The sequence below is a fragment of the Vigna radiata genome, chromosome 7 (assembly GCF_000741045.1).
Source record: "Vigna radiata var. radiata cultivar VC1973A chromosome 7, Vradiata_ver6, whole genome shotgun sequence".
NCBI classification, from domain to species: Eukaryota; Viridiplantae; Streptophyta; class Magnoliopsida; order Fabales; family Fabaceae; genus Vigna; species Vigna radiata.
The window spans coordinates 42,690,146-42,707,416 of record NC_028357.1 but is presented as its reverse complement, the minus strand read 5'-3'; the positions used below and the strand labels follow the sequence as shown (position 1 = coordinate 42,707,416).

General features: G+C 32.1%; 1 pseudogene; it reads left to right on the top strand.

Annotated features, from left to right (window-relative positions):
• Positions 1–10,001: 10,001 nt before the first annotated feature.
• On the top strand, positions 10,002–12,185 carry LOC106769569 (annotated as a pseudogene).
• Positions 12,186–17,271: the final 5,086 nt, after the last annotated feature.

Here is a 17,271-nt window from a genome sequence, read left to right as displayed (position 1 = left end):
TATTCCTTCTTTTTTATTCAAATTTTTTTAAAAAAATATTATCTGCACTTTATTGTTATTTAAAAGAACATAATTTAAAGTATCTATTATAATTTATACCAGTTTGGATTTCTTCGTTTAAATTATATGAACAAAATTTAGCATAATAAAATAATCAACCTAAGTCCAAATGAGAAAATAAATAAATAATGATAATTTAAAAACATAAAGAAGGAACATAAAAATAAGTGTAGTAGTTTGATTTAACCAGAGCTAGTCCTGGACTTGGGCCCAAAGGAATAAAGGACCATCCTCTATTTGTGTGCTACTCCCTACACCACCACATTCTTCTCCCTTCACTTCTCCAATTTTTCTTTATTTTTTTCAAAAGTATCTTAGTAAAATATGGATTATTTTTACCATTATCTTTTTAACTTTACCTTAAAATCCAAAAATGTTTAACTTTTTCACTTTACCTTTCTCTCTTCACATGTGTTGCACCACACCTCCACCTCCACCCCTACATTTCATTTTCTCCTTTCTTTCTTTCCATCTTTGTTCTCTCCATCTCTTCCTTCCTTTCTCCATAATGTTTCATCTTTTCTTCCATTTCTGGTTATATTTATTTCCGTTTCTTTCCGTTTTCATTGAAGTCGTTCACTTGTTTGTGAAGAGTAGGGGTGGGCAAATCGAACTGAACTATACTGCACTGCTAAAAACTGAACTGAACTGTAAAACAGTTCAGAGAACTGAACTATTTTTTGTTTTATCAAACTGAACTGAACTATACTGAATTGTACTAAATTACAGTATGAACTGAACTGAACTATTAACTGAATTGTAAACTACACTAACTGAACTATTAACTGAACTGTAAACTGCACTAACTGAACTAAAGTATTAACTGAATTGTAAATTACACTGACTGAACTATTAACTAAATTGTAAACTACACTAATTTTAACTAAACTACAATATAAACTGAACTGAACTAGTAACTATACTAATTTTAAACTGAATTGTACTAAATTTTAAACTAAATAGTATAATAATACATATTCTTTTTAATTGAAATTTATTTTAATATTTATTTATTTTATTCATAAGTGTATAATAAATTGATTTTTAATTATTTAATATTATTATTTTCCATTTTATTTATATTTTTTATTATTATTAAACATTATTTTATTATTTATTTATTTATTTATTTTATTAATAAAAATATAAATTTTGTGATAAAAAAATTGTCTTAAAAAATTAATTATTATTTTTTTATGTGAACAGTTATTTTTATTAATATTTTATTATTAAATAAAGTTTTTTTGACAAGATGAAACAATTGAACTGAAATGAAAGATGTAAGAGTAGATACAATTCTCACAATTAACTGAACTGTAACTCTCATAAATTCAGTTTTTAAAAACTGAACCATAAGATAGTATACTGAACTGTTAGTATAAATGGTTAAGTTATTTTTAGTACAATATAATACAGTTAACTGCAGTATAATACAGATTAGTTATTTTTGTTTAGCCCTAATAAAGAGGAGCATGGTGCTTAATGCTTCGTTTGCGTCTGCAATGGATGTGGATATCGGTTTTACATGTTGAAATCTGCTCACGCGGATGCTCACATCCATTTAAGGCTAACATTCTTTTCAGGGTTTGTTTTTATTAAAAACTTCAACTTTCTGCTTAAACAACTTTGCAAGATGTGTTTCCAAAAGTTGGCTCATAACCCTTTGATTGTTTGACCCACCCAGTTTTTCTTCCCGTAATGGGTTGCTCCTCGAGGAAGCACTACTTCCGTTACTATCAATCTTGCGGTGCTTACGTGTACCTTGAAGCAATATCTGCTTCACTTCCTTAGCCATACCTTCATGCTAGAACAAAAAGAAAATAAAGGAAATTAAAATTTCCTCCAGTTTGCTTTAATTAAAATTTGATCTTTAACCAAAGTAAATAGTGTTTTGTAATCCACAAAGTCAACCTCACCAAATGGAATAATATTTGTTTTGTTGTTATTACTTCAATAAAGAATGAAGAAAGAAAAATGGAGAATGATTTAAGGGACGTGGAAATTAAAAAAAAAAATGAAAGTAAAGATGGGGTCGGGGTGGGAGTTGGAGGATGGGGGGTTGTAATAAATATTTAATTTATTTATTTGTTAAATTATATATTTTGATATTTTAATTTTTAACTACCATTTTTATAATTATATTTAAAAAGTCTTTTTCACTATTATAAAAAAATAAATCGAGTCAATCCATTTTCATTATATAATAATAAATATATAAAATAAATTAAAAAATAAAATATATACAATTTAATTCAATTATCCATCAATTTTGTAATAAATCGACTCAAATTACAAAATTTTTTATTACAAAAAAAGTGAATAAGGTTGAACTAACTTTTTTTAATTTAATGAACTCGTCTATGTAAGTTGGATTGCTGTATCCTATTTGAGAACCACTCATGTTTTTTTTTTTTTTATATATATATATGTCAAAAGAGGGTACATTCTTTAGTGATAAAACAATGATCATTTGATCATTTAGACATTCTATTTGTCCTAAGTCACGAATAGCTCAAACCTAGTTAAACAAAAAGTTTGATATATATATATATATATATATATATATATATATATATATATATACACACACACTCAATACTTAAATTAAGCTTATCAAGAGTGCCTCGAAAATGAAAAAAACACTCTAATTAAACAAAAAGTGATTTGTTCGAAAAGTAATAAATTAAGTTAGACTAACTTGTTAAAATAAAACTTAGTGAACTAACTATATCTTATCGAAAATGTATTTATTTATACTTTGTAACATTAATCTATTTAATTAAACTTAAGTTCTGATTTATCAAAAATTAAACAAAAATATATGAAATCAGTCAAACCAATAAAAAATTACTAAAAGCATTTTATTTTCAAGATATTTTGTATTGTATGTTATAATTATTTGTCTAAGTTGAAAAAATTAAAACCAAACTTACAAATATATTTAATACATCATCTTACATTTATTAGTACGTACATATGATAATATAATTTAAAAAAATAAAACATAATTCAAGTCTACCTTTTTTTGTGTGTATTATTTATTATTTTTCAAAAATTAAATAAGATGTAATCATCAACCCTTCTAATCCGTGTAAATTTAATTATTGTTATTTTTATTTAGAATTGAGTTAATACATTATTTGGATCCTTAAAGTTATGTGTAAATTTAATTATTTTTATTTTCATTTAGAATTGGGTTAATACATTACTTGGATCCTTAAAGTTATGTTGTAGAACAATATTCTCATTCATTTCTGCGATTATTTTGTCTTTTTTATTTATTTGTTTTATAATTTCGGTTATAGGTCTTTAATTCTAGACAATTGTTATTTTTTAACATTTTTGTTAAGGGGCTCATTGATGAAGGATAGCAAGAGCAAGAAAGATAACAATATCAAAGCTCCTTTACTTAAACTATTGTTTAATAATATATATATATATATATATATATATATATATATATATATATATGGGTTAATGTTTCATTTTTCTTTGTTAGGGCAATTTAATAATGTATCTCGTAGTTTGTATGGCTACTATGGATGAATAATTTAGTACGTTATTGTGATGGTGATAATTTAATGGTGTTTTTCAAGAAGCTTTAATATGATTTAAGGACGACCTTAGAGGAATGTAAGAACTTTGTATGGACAATAGGTTGTGGTTCTAGGGGAACCACGGCCTATTCCCTAACACTTTGACTCCAAATTTATTTCAGGATTGACTTGGCGAGAATGTAAAAAATTTGCAGGGACAATAGGTCGCGGTTCTGAGGAGAACCATGACTTATTTCCCTGTAAATTTATTTTAGAACTACTTTGGGGAGAATGTCAGAATTTTGCATGAACAATAGGCCACGGTTTCCCCCATAACTGCGACTTATACTGTCGAATATAATTCTAGTGAACCGATGCATAATATGCGCGATAATAGATCAATTTTTTACTAGTGTGTGAGAAAAAGTTGTGTTTTTTTTTTTCTGCATAGCGATCACTGGTCACGCCAATAAGATAAAACAGGTGTGAGATAAGTTCTCTTGTTGGAAAAAGATTAAGAAAATGCATCACATCATGATAGAACCGTGAAAGTTGTAAGAACTTGTTAAATTTTCACTTTATATAATTTAGCTTTTATTTTCCTTTTCTTCTTCATGCCTTGCATTGAATTGGTTTACTTTGATTATAATATAAGTTTAAAGATGCAGGTAACTGCACAAGCCTTGACACAACGATAAGGTTTTGTTTCATGACATGGTGTTCAAATGTTAATGACATAGGACAAGGATTCATACATTTGACTTTACCAAGCTCCCACAAAATGGTGAGAGCCTTGTGTAGTGAGCCATTTACAATAGAATCTCACCACTATTCACCCACTTGATAAAACCTAACACAAAATCCAAAAATGTTAGTCAACCACAATGCCATCTTAGACAACCCCCAAATTGAAACCCTAATCGCGAACGACTGCTTAGTGCCTCCATCGTCTTCAACATCGCACCAATTGTAGACCAAGTCACGCCACCCAAGTTGCAAATTACGCAATCAGAGCGAAGTTGCAAATCAAACCAAAACCCATACAAAAACGAAAACCCCAAATTTTATGAAAACAAGCTAAAAGTCCAAATCATTTTTTTTATTATTAATTATTTTTTATTCACAATGGCTAGGGTCCAAACCTTTTTTTAGGTTTTCTTCCATAACCTTCAAGATGGGTCAAGCCCAAACCCTTCTTTAGGGTTTCTTCCTCAACTTTTCCTCCCTCAGTGCGCTACAGGGGAAGTCCCCAACAGTCTCGGGACAACTATTTCTTCCCCACGAAACGAGCTTGAACAATAACCCTCACATCGTAGGTCACCGAATCTTTTTCCCTCTAAAAGACGAAACAAAAACGGAAAAGGGAAGGAAACTTCACGAATCGCAGATCCAGCGCCTCACCGCCTCCAAGCTGCCACCGCCGTGCCTCGCCACACCACGAGAAAAGACTTTGCTCCCTATCTGGCGAAACTCCGTCAGGCCTAACGAAGAAGAAAGGAAGAACGCCTTCTTGAGTCGCGCCATCACTGTTGTTACGCTCTCGACGAACCCTTGCCGCACCATCGCTTCGTCGTTGCCGCTGTGAGGTTGTTGCCTCTACTCAAGACGCAGATCATCCCGCCCCAACATTGGGTCATCCGTGGTGGAGAGAAAAGCATAAAATTCAAGCTTCTGGCTTGAGTGTGACGAGGGAGAAAGAGAAAGCACATAATGAGCCATTGAGTTGAGATTTATGATTTAGAGTTTAATGATAAAGATTTAGGGTTTAACAAAATAGAGCAACTTAAAAAGTAATTTAAAGGACGAGGATAACATTGTATTTTCATTTTTTAAACGGGTAACGGGTATCCGTAGGTACAGATAGTGTGATATTCGAACCCGAGCCCGTTAATAAATAGGTATTAAAATACCCGCTACCCGTTACCTACGGATACTAAATTTATGTAACGGACTTTTTCTGTAGATACAAGTTTTTATGTCATCCCTAGTTATGTGACACATTGTTAGCAACATCAAAAAAGTAACATTGTTGATGATAGAATATTACATCCCATATTTTTAAAGAAAGAAGAATGAAAATAGATCAAGAATTTTAAAAAGAGACAACAACCAAATTGCATGATAATTTAAGAATTAAAAACATATTTAATTCCAAAAACAACTATTCATGTATTTACCCGTTGTACTATATAAAATAATATTAGATAAAAGTGATTATTTTTAAAAAACTCTTATGGTTATGGATAGAAATTTTATTTTATATATATATATATATATATATATATATATATTTATATTTATCATAGCTAAAAGTTATAAAATTACATTTTTAATCTTTTTTTTTTTTATAAAAATACAAATTTAATTATTCAAATACTTAGAGTAAAATTAAAAATAAAAAAAAATTGGTTTAAATTTTCACACAAATATTTAAAAAATATAAGATTAATTCGAAAGGTTTCTAAAGGAAAGTGAGAGAAGCCCACTGACAAAACATTTTTTATAGATCAAATATTTAATAATAAATATTTACCAATTTTAATAGGCTTTTAAATAATTTTAAAAGTATAACATTTTTAAAAAATAATATAATTATATATATATATATATATATATATATATATATATATATATATATATATAAAATATATATATATATATATATATATATATATATATATATATATATATATATATATATATTGAAAATATAAAGTTGTTTAAAATATAATTTTAACTAAATTTTACATAAATTAATTTAGAAAATATTTTTTATATTATTTACTTATTTATAAAAATAAGTAATAAATTAAATATAAAATATTAAAAATAATATTTCGAAAACACTGACATTACTCTTCTTCACTTACATGGTTATACTAGTCAAATAAGCTAATTCAGTCAGTAAAATTTAGAGAAACAACCCATATTTGTTAACAATAGTCTTGTCCGTTCTTTCAGTAACGCTGTTTGTGTTTTCCGTTTTGGTGATGGTACACGGACCAAATGTGGGGTTTAAGATTTATGCTTTACCTGTACCATGTGCTCTGCCATTTCATTATTGTATCAGCAATGTCACTTCAGTCGAACCAAAATTACACTGTAATGATACAGTGAATAGGGCAGCTTCAGTACACTTGAAAAATGCTACAAACAAAAATTTATCTCTGATTTCACAACGAAGTTTGGATGAACTGTTCTGCTAGATGTAAAAAAATAGCAGTTCAGATATTTCTACCAGAAAAGATATATATATATCTTTGAACATTTAGATTATGCGTAGTATTTTGAATGCTATGATTTAGTTGATGAGATATTACGCACACTTATATAATGTGTGTATATAACTTGCGATTCAATGATTATAAGCATGTCTTGCAGAGATAGTATGTTTGAGTGGAAGGAAAATGATTAATTGGAAGTGAAGACGTATAAAGGAGATAGGTAGTTATAGGGGTATAGTGATGAGTCATGATGTGTTGCAGATGGGCTACTGTGCTATGTAGAATAATCCACTTGAGGTGGAGCTTGATGCAAAGAACCATGTGAATAAATAATGATTCTGGAAAGTAGAATGTTCATCCACTCATTGCTTATGGTAAATGCTGTAGAAGCAGTGCAGAGTGGAACACGTGAATCGCTGCATATAAAATAAAGTGCAGACATTTGATTCTTTTATACTTGGATGATTTTTTTTTTTATTTTTTTTTTTGTAGTTGCAAATGAGACTACAAGAGCAAGATTGTATACCTATGCTAGGAAAGTGGCTTTCAACCTTTGAAGGAGCGTTCATACGAAAAGGATAAGTCATTATATTGACCATCAACACCATTCAGACAGAAGAGTAACTGGTAAAGAAGATATGGAATGGATTATGTGGTTCTTATTTTGGGTATAATTGATTATTAGTAGATTAACGTCAACCATTTTTGAGCATGAAGAATATTTTCATAAGGAGAGATTATAGCTTACTTCAAGAGAATAAAATCTAAGTCAAACTGAATATCTCAGAAAGTAAAACAGATAACTAAATATATAAGAAAATAAATAAGAAGATGTCATGTTTTTATTGATATTGTTACTTCTCTTCATTTACAACTATTGTAATGTATATTTCGACTGTACTGATAAACTTCTTAAATTTAGTTACCCGTGTGTACTATTTTACAGTTAATGTTAATAAGTCAAATGAATTCCATGTTACATATGTGATTTGGGTGAAATTTGAATTGAGATGGTTGACACGGTAAATTTTGCAAGGCAAAGAAAAGAGATAAATTTATTTCAAATTGTTTGGTGACAAGAGCTATGGTTTCATTCCTCGAGAGATAAACTTGCCACAAAGATAAACTATCTTACTCGAGAGAGTTTGATATTTTACATGATATTAAAGTTGCTAATTCTTACATAAATGGGCATGTTTGAGTTACTGAACTTAAGTGAACTATACTATTAGAGTTGCCATATATTTTTATGAGTGCATATCTTCCATTTGTAAGTAAAATGAGATTTTTTAAAAATGGAAAAGAGAGAAAAGTAGATTTCCATTGGACTTGGTCTGATTCGGCCTCAGTGGACTTGAAGTGGTAGCTCAAATTACAGAGTAATCGGTGAAGAAGATAACTGGAATGGATTTTGTGGTATGGTTTGAAGGAAATGTGGGAAGAGCTAATGAAAAGGAAAGGAGTGAAAGTGGGACAGAAGAAAAAGAAAAGCCTTAATAGTGGGACTGAGAAGAAGAATGAAGCTAGTGATGCTTAATCAATTGACAAATAAAAGGGGGAATACTTGAAGAATAAGACATGAAGAAAACGTTTGTTAGGTTTCTCACTTAAAAATCATCACATCACATCAGTATTTAGGTAAAAACAATATTGTGAGAAATGCGTGGTGAGAGTAAAAGGAAGAAGTGGAGGAGATTATTTAGAGGGTTAATTTGGAGAGAATAGAATAGAATATATGATTATTGAATTGATAAGAAGGTGTTGTTAAACTTGAATGGGTGGAGAATCTTGAGGTTTGGGAAGTAGCTTTGTCTTTAGCCATGGTACTATTTTGCTTATACCCCCGCCATAAATGCATAAAAATGAATTGAAAGGCAACAAAGTTGGTACAATACAATCCCTACTACTGCCCACACCATCAGTGATATGACATGCATGATGCATCTGTTACATCTGCTCTCATCCTGCCCAAGTAAATCAATCACCCCACACAAATTAACAAAATCAATAAATACTCTCGTTTTCTCAACTCTTGCCTTTCCCTTGCGTTTTTCTGTCTTTGTGCGTGTGGATACTCATTTCCTGCCACAGACTAGGCACGCATCCCTTTCAATTCCTACTCATCATCACAATTATTTATTTACTCATTTCCAAAATATAACAGTACTTGGCCGGATCGGATCCTATGGTGAAACTACATGGGTGGTGGTCCTACTGGAACAATCAGAGAGGGAGGAAAATAAATGGATTTATTTGATGTTTGAAGTTAGTGGATTTGTTGAAGATGAAGAAGAGGGTTTGGTTTTGAGAAGTACTTACTGTACCGAAAGAAAATAAAAAAGATTGAAGTTGGAAGTGGGATGCTCGAGGCTTACATAAAAACTGAAAAAGGAGTTTGGCTTTGTGCAGCCGTTGTCAAGAGTGGACGTGACATGAGAGAGTGGGGAAGGCCCATGCGGCGTCAGTCTTATGCCAAAGGCTGTTTTCATCACATAAAGGGAATTATTTACAGCGCCCAGGCTGCAGAATGTACCTCTTTACCCATCAATGTCTTCACTGCACATTCAATGCAAATGCAACACCGCATTTTTTTATTTACTGTACTGGATAGACACGACACGGTCCAAGGGTCACTCACGTAACGTAGTCATACAAATTAATTTCTTCAAGGCTGACCTACCAACAAGAATTGAAAGAGCACCATGTGCACGTTGTTGGTGGCACACACACACACACACGAGCTTACCCCAACCGAAATAACGATGTTTGTCCCCGGAATAAAAGCAGGACTGTGAAAGAAAGATTAACCCAAGGTAAAAGAGACGAAAGAATCTTAGTGACTTTATTTAGGAAGAATAAGGGCGGAAGTGATGTTATTGGATTCTCTTGGATTACTACTACTCTTACTTTGTAACGAAGTTGGTATTGGTTATGTTTTGTCATTTTCCTTGCGGTTGAATTGAAGTGTTGGGTTGTGTGGAATAGGGGGATGGATGTGCAATAATGTGAAATATGATGCATGGAATGTAACAACCAACCCAAACATTAAATATGGGTGAGAGGGAATAGCATTGGGAAGGGGAGAATTTTTAATGGACTTTATTATGGAGGTACTTTTTGATAGTAACCTAACTCTCCCACTCTCCTTTTCCCGAGAGGTGTGTGACCAGACCCCACACCCTTTTCCTATTACACAAAAGAAAAGATTGAACATCATCAAATAAAAGAGTGACCGTGTTAATGGTATAGCCTCTAAATTATTGGGGAAGACAAAAGAATGAGAAACAAGGGGTGCCCTTCTTGCTATACTCTCACCCCCAAACAAAACCGTCCCATTACGATTTGTGCAATGCCAACAACAACAACAGCGAGACAAGTGAGAAGTAATTGACCCAACATAATCCCATGTAATGTAATTGTATTTGTAGACTAAGTGAGCACTGTCACTGTGTATATAGGAGTATGTAAACTCCCCCTACAGACAGACACGCCTCTCAATTATTTCTGTCCATTTCCACTTCCCATATTGTTCTCGTGTGTTCTGTATCAGTGTTATTGGTGTGTGTGTGTGTGTGACTGAGAGTGAGAGAAAGAGAGAAAGAAAAAGAAACAAAGGGTGTCTTGGGTGGTTTGGTCCGGTTCAACACTTCCATTTCTGAGATGCCACGCCCAGGGCCAAGGCCTTACGAGTGCGTGAGGAGGGCATGGCACAGCGACCGCCACCAACCAGTGAGAGGTTCCATCATTCAACAGATTTTCAGGTTTCGGGTTATTTGCCTTTTCCCCCTTTTTTCTTTTTCTCGCCCCTTTTCTCGCTACTATGCATTCCTCTTACTCTTTTGCACGCCATCTGTTTGATTAGGGTCGTGGTTGACGCTCACAGTCCCGCGACCATGAAAAACAAGGAATGCCAAGAGAAGCTCCCGGCGGTTGTTCTCAGGGCCGAAGAAATCATGTACTCCAAAGCCAATTCCGAGGTTTTTCTTGTTTCTCTAATACTCGCGGAATGTGGATTCTTAGATCTTCACTGTGTTCGGTAAAACCCTTTTCTTAATCTGTTGTGATTTTGTTGCTTTAGGCAGAGTACTTGAATCCTGATACTCTCTGGGACCGCCTTAATGATGCCATTAACACAATCATACGGAGAGACGAGACATCCGAGACCGGAGACCTCCTGCCCCCATGTGTTGAAGGTACTTCGATTTTTCATCTTCTGTGGATTCTGCACTTTTGAGTGTTTTAAAATTTTAGACATGTCACTGTTTAGAGTCAAAATTAGTGATTTTGAACCGTTAGTGATGTTATTTTTTTGGATTTCTGTGTTGGTTATCTGTGTTGAAACAGCTGCACTTAACCTGGGTTGCAAGCCTGTGAGAACTTCCAGAAGCGATCGGCACAATAACCCCAGGACATACCTCTCTCCTAAATATCAACCACCCCCTTCCGTGCCTCTCAAACCTGTTGTTGGAAATCCATTGAACTATGGCAAAGTCACAGCTTCTGCGATGTCACCAATTCCCGTGCCAGATTCTACCCACCAAAGTAGAAAGCTGATGGCTTCACCTAGCTACCACTTCTCGGAAGGTCTCCCTTCAGCTCATCACCAGCCATTGACAATGGAAGCTAGACCCTCGTTGAACTTGGGTTCAGTTTATCCCTTGTACTACGGTTATGAAGCCAGAGAACCTCTTCCAAGGACTACTCATCGAGATACAACGTGCTCCGACACAATCTTTGTTGGAAGACCAGTCGTTCAAGTCCCGGAGCCTTCTGGAATTGGTATGTGGCAAAGCTATTCCGATGGTAAGTTCCGTGACGCTGCAAGCAGACTGGCAGAAGAAAATGCTTTGGTCACTCGGGGGGTGGCACAAGGCAGGGAATGTGATTTGTCTTTGAGGTTGGGTCAATGCCTGCATCCATGTTCAAGCAGCAAGAGTAGTTCAGCATATGAAATTGATGATGTTGGTTTAGGAGCTTCACCAGAGGGCAGCAAGTTTAGTCATCTATCTTTGCAGAGAAACAAAGAATTCTGTTTTTATCCTAGAGAAATGGGCTATGGCAACATTGAATCTAGTTCTAAATGTTATGTAGAGGGCGACGATCGGAGCTTAGAGGCAACTCTTCGGAAGCGCAAAGCACCTTTAGGTAACAACATGGAGGATGGGCAATTTTGTCGGCATCTAGGGGTCCCATCCCATCGGTTTACTGGTAGGCCAGGTTCGTAGGCAGCCTTTCTTGTATCATATATGCGTTTGCAATTTTAGATGATCCTTAATGTTGTGTAATCCTCCTATGTAGACTCTATGTGCAGCTCTGCTTGTGAAAAAATTTTAGAATCCGGCGTTGAGTTACTGATTGAACTGTATATAAATCTTTGCTTGCTCTGTTTAATTTCCGCCAGGATTTGAGATAATTAAAAAGGGGAAATGAAATGTGAGCTTAAGTGATGGGGGCTGTATAAAAGGAATCATATAATTCCTGGTAAAGTTAAACAAGACTAATTTAAATTTGATGCATGTCTGTAATATGACGGGTCTGTAATGTTAAGTCTGGAACCTGGACCATGCCTAGTTCATGATGTCTCAGACTCCTGACCTTCTAATCTGGATATCTGTTTCCTCAAATAGCCTTCTGGCATTCACCAGTGTCTATTTATGCATACTATCAAGCTACTACATGACCGAAGGTGTGTTCTTTATTATCTAGTCACAAGTAAATACTGTGATCTAGCTTGTGGCACCACACCCACTCACTGAGAAGTGGCTCTTCAATATTAAAATGCTGTTAATGCACTTGTTTCTACCGCCACTGACTTTAAAGTTTTCATGTGTGATAATTTAAATACCATCCTAATCTTGAAGTGGAATTGGAAGGTGCATTGTAGACAACCCCCTTTAAAAGCATGTAGCCCCTTAAAGCAAATACCAGAATCTTGGTTTTAAAATCTTGGGAAGGAAGTTGATAACTAGAGAAATAATAAAAGTTACTATAATACTGGTAAATGGTGAAACTTATAATTTTCCTGTCAAGGGCATCTCAAGACTGGGGAGGGTTGGTTTCTCTTATTTGGAACATATTCAATGTACATAATTATTTTTGGGGGAGTTACACAACAATAAGCAATTCAGAGAGAAAATGAACTACAAGGAAAAAGGAGAAATCTACAGTTGACATGAGCACATGCTATGAAGATTGAGGATGGTGATCAGAGGTGGAAGAACCATAAACTAGATCCATCCCCGCATTTACGTTCTGCTGTTTGGATCAGAAATACAATTATTTCTTAAGAATGCCTTTACACCTGTCAACTATTGAACTGCTCGCCTAAAGATTTTCTCAAGATCCTGTGTACTTGTCGGATACAGGGACCACATTAGCCATCTCCATGCATTCCTTGGATATGGACAAGGAATCAGTTTGAAGTCTATCTGTTCAAATGTATTAGGGTGAGTTTCCAGATTTCATAAAGGATCATAAACTGATATGTATCTCGGGTTCATTAGCAGAATCTCGGTTGAACAAGACTGGGGTGTCTTACATTTGTGTCAAAGACTAAGTAGCCTAACTAAAACACGATTCTTGATGATTTTTTTTTTAAAGTAATTTTTGTAAGAAATGGTATAAAAATGTAATTTTTGCCAAGACAAATATAAAGAGTTTGAAATATTAATTCCCCCATAGCAAGTGAGGTCAATTAATTTAAAATTTTGATACCTTAATTATGATTCTGGTATTTAAATAATGATTAGCTTAATTAATATTCTGATACTTATTTAATGATTTCAGTATGTGTATGTAGTAACTATTTTAGCTGTTTGAAAAGAATTTATTTATTTTTAAATGTGATGATTTCCTTTTTACACCCAACATTTTATTTTAGTGATGAATTTGCAGTAACTTCTTTTTTTTTTTATTATTATTATTATAATAATTTATAACCTTGGCATAAAAAAGGTATAACATGAAAAAGTGTAATTATTTCATGGTTCATGTTGTACCTGGAATGACAGAAAAAATCATCATCACTTGACAGCAAAGATAGAGAAAATGAAGAGTTAGTGTTATAAAAAAAAATTCCTGAATGCCCTTTCGGGCAAGAATTTTTTTAAGGTTTAGTGTCTTAATTCTTTTGTCCAGTTTTTTTTTTTTTTTCGTATTAATTGAATTTTTATTTTTATAAAATTAAATCAAATGGACTTTTTTGTCAAATTAAGATGATACCGTTAAGAAGAGTATGATAATGTAGTTTTTTATTAGGTGACATCAAAATCAACCATTCACGAGACATTCCTCTTTAAAATACTCTTTTACATCCATGTTACAATATCACATAATAATTTCACATTTCGTTACATTTATCACACCATATTTTAATACCATCATAATTTCACATTTCGGTAGAATTATCACACCATACTTTAATACCATCACCTAATCCATACAAATCAAACCGAACACTAACAAATCCCACCTATGGACAAGACCGAACAAGAGAACATTTATGACCGAACGGTTATTTAAAGAGTAAGACTTAAGCAGGAGTCGAACACTTGAACCTTATACCGAACACTTATTATTTAGAAACGAACACTATTAGCTTAGACTGAACGCCATTGGCTTAGTCAAACATTATTGGCTTAGGCCGAACACTATTAGTTTAGGTAAACTCTATTGACTTATGCCGAATAGTATTATCTTAAACCGAAACTAATGACTTAGGCTGAACATTATGGACTTAGGCCGAACACTATTAGCTTAAGATTAACACTATTAAAATTGAATACAAGTAAAAGACAGAGTACTACGAAGAGACCGAATGCTAGTACAAGACCGAGTATTTCTGAGACCGAGTGCTAGTATATGATCGAGCACTACCAAGATAGTACATGACCGAGTGATCATTAACAGATAAGACCTATAATAGACCGAATGCAGTTAAAATCAAAAGATATGACTAGACTGAATGCTATATTTAATTGAATATTAACACAAGATCGATCGGTCATTAACTAAGAATCCACAAGTTAAGACCGAACACCAGAGAAAGTCGAAAGGTCAATAAAAGACCCCCAACAAACATCATAATTTTGCAGATTAACTGCAAAATTATGAACAACATCAATTCTTACAAATTTCACTACATTCTCCCAGCTTCTAATCCTTCAATCTTATATCACATACATTCATACACATTAATTAAGAGTATCTAAGTCTTTCTAACATCATTAAGAGAGTTTCATAACAGATTTTAGAGTCAATTTTGCAAATCATGAACTCAATGACCGATAATAAGATTTCCTAGTTTTTGGTACAATTTGAGTGACTTAAGGATTCTAATAAGTTTTAGACATCTTATCCAGATTTCCCATACAGATCAAACTCAAACCGAACACAAATTCTCCACTTTTACTACCACATTTCCTTTCATTTTCACTCGGCCACTGAACTAGAATCGAACAAAAACACAATCATCATGAATACAACATCAATATTCCACACCAACAACACCGATTACCAAATCATTCAATTTTACACACATGTAAAATCATCAAACGTTATTTTCATATATCAAAACCAAGTAATTAAATTAGCTAGCTTTTCTTACCTCTTTGACCGACCCAAACAATGTTTATCTTTTCCAGAAATTGCTTTTTCACCAGAAAATCCTAAGAACCTACAATTCACCAATTTCTTGGAATAGACCAACCCAAAATACCAAAAGTGTGATTAGAAGTAAGAATAAGGTGATGAACGCATGCAACCAGAAACTTGGCTTGCATGTGTCAGGAAAATAAATTTCTAGGAAGAGAATGAATTTACTGACTCTAAACTTGATTTTGATATGTGGAAAAAGATGATCTTCTTGACTCCCAAATTACTTAGACGGTGATTGTTTGAGGAAAAGATGAAAGAAGAATTCTAGAGAGAAGGAAGAGAAAAGCTAGAAGCTTATGTTCTAGAGAGATGCAAATTCTGAAAAGTAATGAAATGAGTTTCGTTTGGAATTTCTATAAAATGCTCAGTCTCTTTATTTTTGAGACATTTGTCTCTCCTTTTCCACACGTCAATTTTTGGGACTGACACTTAGTGGATCTCATATTTCATTTATGATTTTCCAAGAATTAAGTTATTGTGATTCATGCATGTAATTTTGAAAAAACTGTTAGTGGGAAAGATTACAACTTATAAAAAGTAAGATTAAGAGGAACAGAGAAGGTTAATGTTTGAAATTTATTGATAAATGCGTCTATGTTTTGTTTCGGAAGAGGAAGACCAAAATTGTTAAAAATCAGTGATTTTTATTGTATTCTATTTTAGCCGATGAAAGACACTTGCAAGCCACAAAGGTTTTTCACATGATCCATGAAGGGTTCTCGTTTTTTATTTTTAGTGTTCCTTTTTCTTTATAACTGATTGATCTTTCAGTTATAATAACTTTTACTTTCTTACCTTCTAATTTAATATCATTGTTATTATTTTCTTAATATCCTTTCAAATTAATTAGTTCTCATTTTTATTTAATGTATTATATAAAAAGTATTAAATTGTTGAAAACTCCAATCTAACCTTCATAATGGATAAAAATAAAAAAGTTAAATAACATATATAAAAATGGATAAAAATGAAAAAAAAAAACATAAAAATAAGACTAGTTAAATCATTACATTAATGTTTTAGTTTTTAATTGTAAATAATGTAATTACTTACATAAATTAAAGTCAAATATGATAAGTAGTTTTTGTAACTGACCTATCCAAATACAAAATAACTTTGTATTGAAAGTTTACTTAGAGAGTTATAATCAAAAGTGATTGTATTTATTTGTTTATTTATTATTAATCATGATATTAGATTATAACTTAGACTACTTATTTCAAAAATATAAATCAATATCTAAATTTATTAAAAAATTAATAATGATTTGTCTTAATATCCTAATATTAAAATCTTAAAATAAACTTTAAATAATACTAATATTAAATAATGTTTATATGGTAGAAACAATTAATTTTAGTCAATGAATCATATAGCTTAATATGCCACTTAGGTAATATATTGTTTAATATAGATGATACTTTATTTAATATTTCAAAAACATGTTTATTTATATATTACTATTTAAAAAAAAAAGTATTTGAACACTTTTCTACAAGTGTCTTAATAATTTTAGTTAAAGTCTCTCTGAAATAATAAATAATTGTTTAAAGTCTGTCAACCGTGTTTACCAAGTATAAAGGGGACAACTTATTGCAAGAGTATTAATTATTACATGGAAAGGTCACGGAAGTAGACTTTTACTTTATCAGTTCTTTGTTTAAAGTATAAATTAATTAATCATTTAAAGTAATATATATATATATATATATATATATNATATATATATATATATATATATATATATATATATATATATATATATATATATATATATATATATATAATTAGTTAAT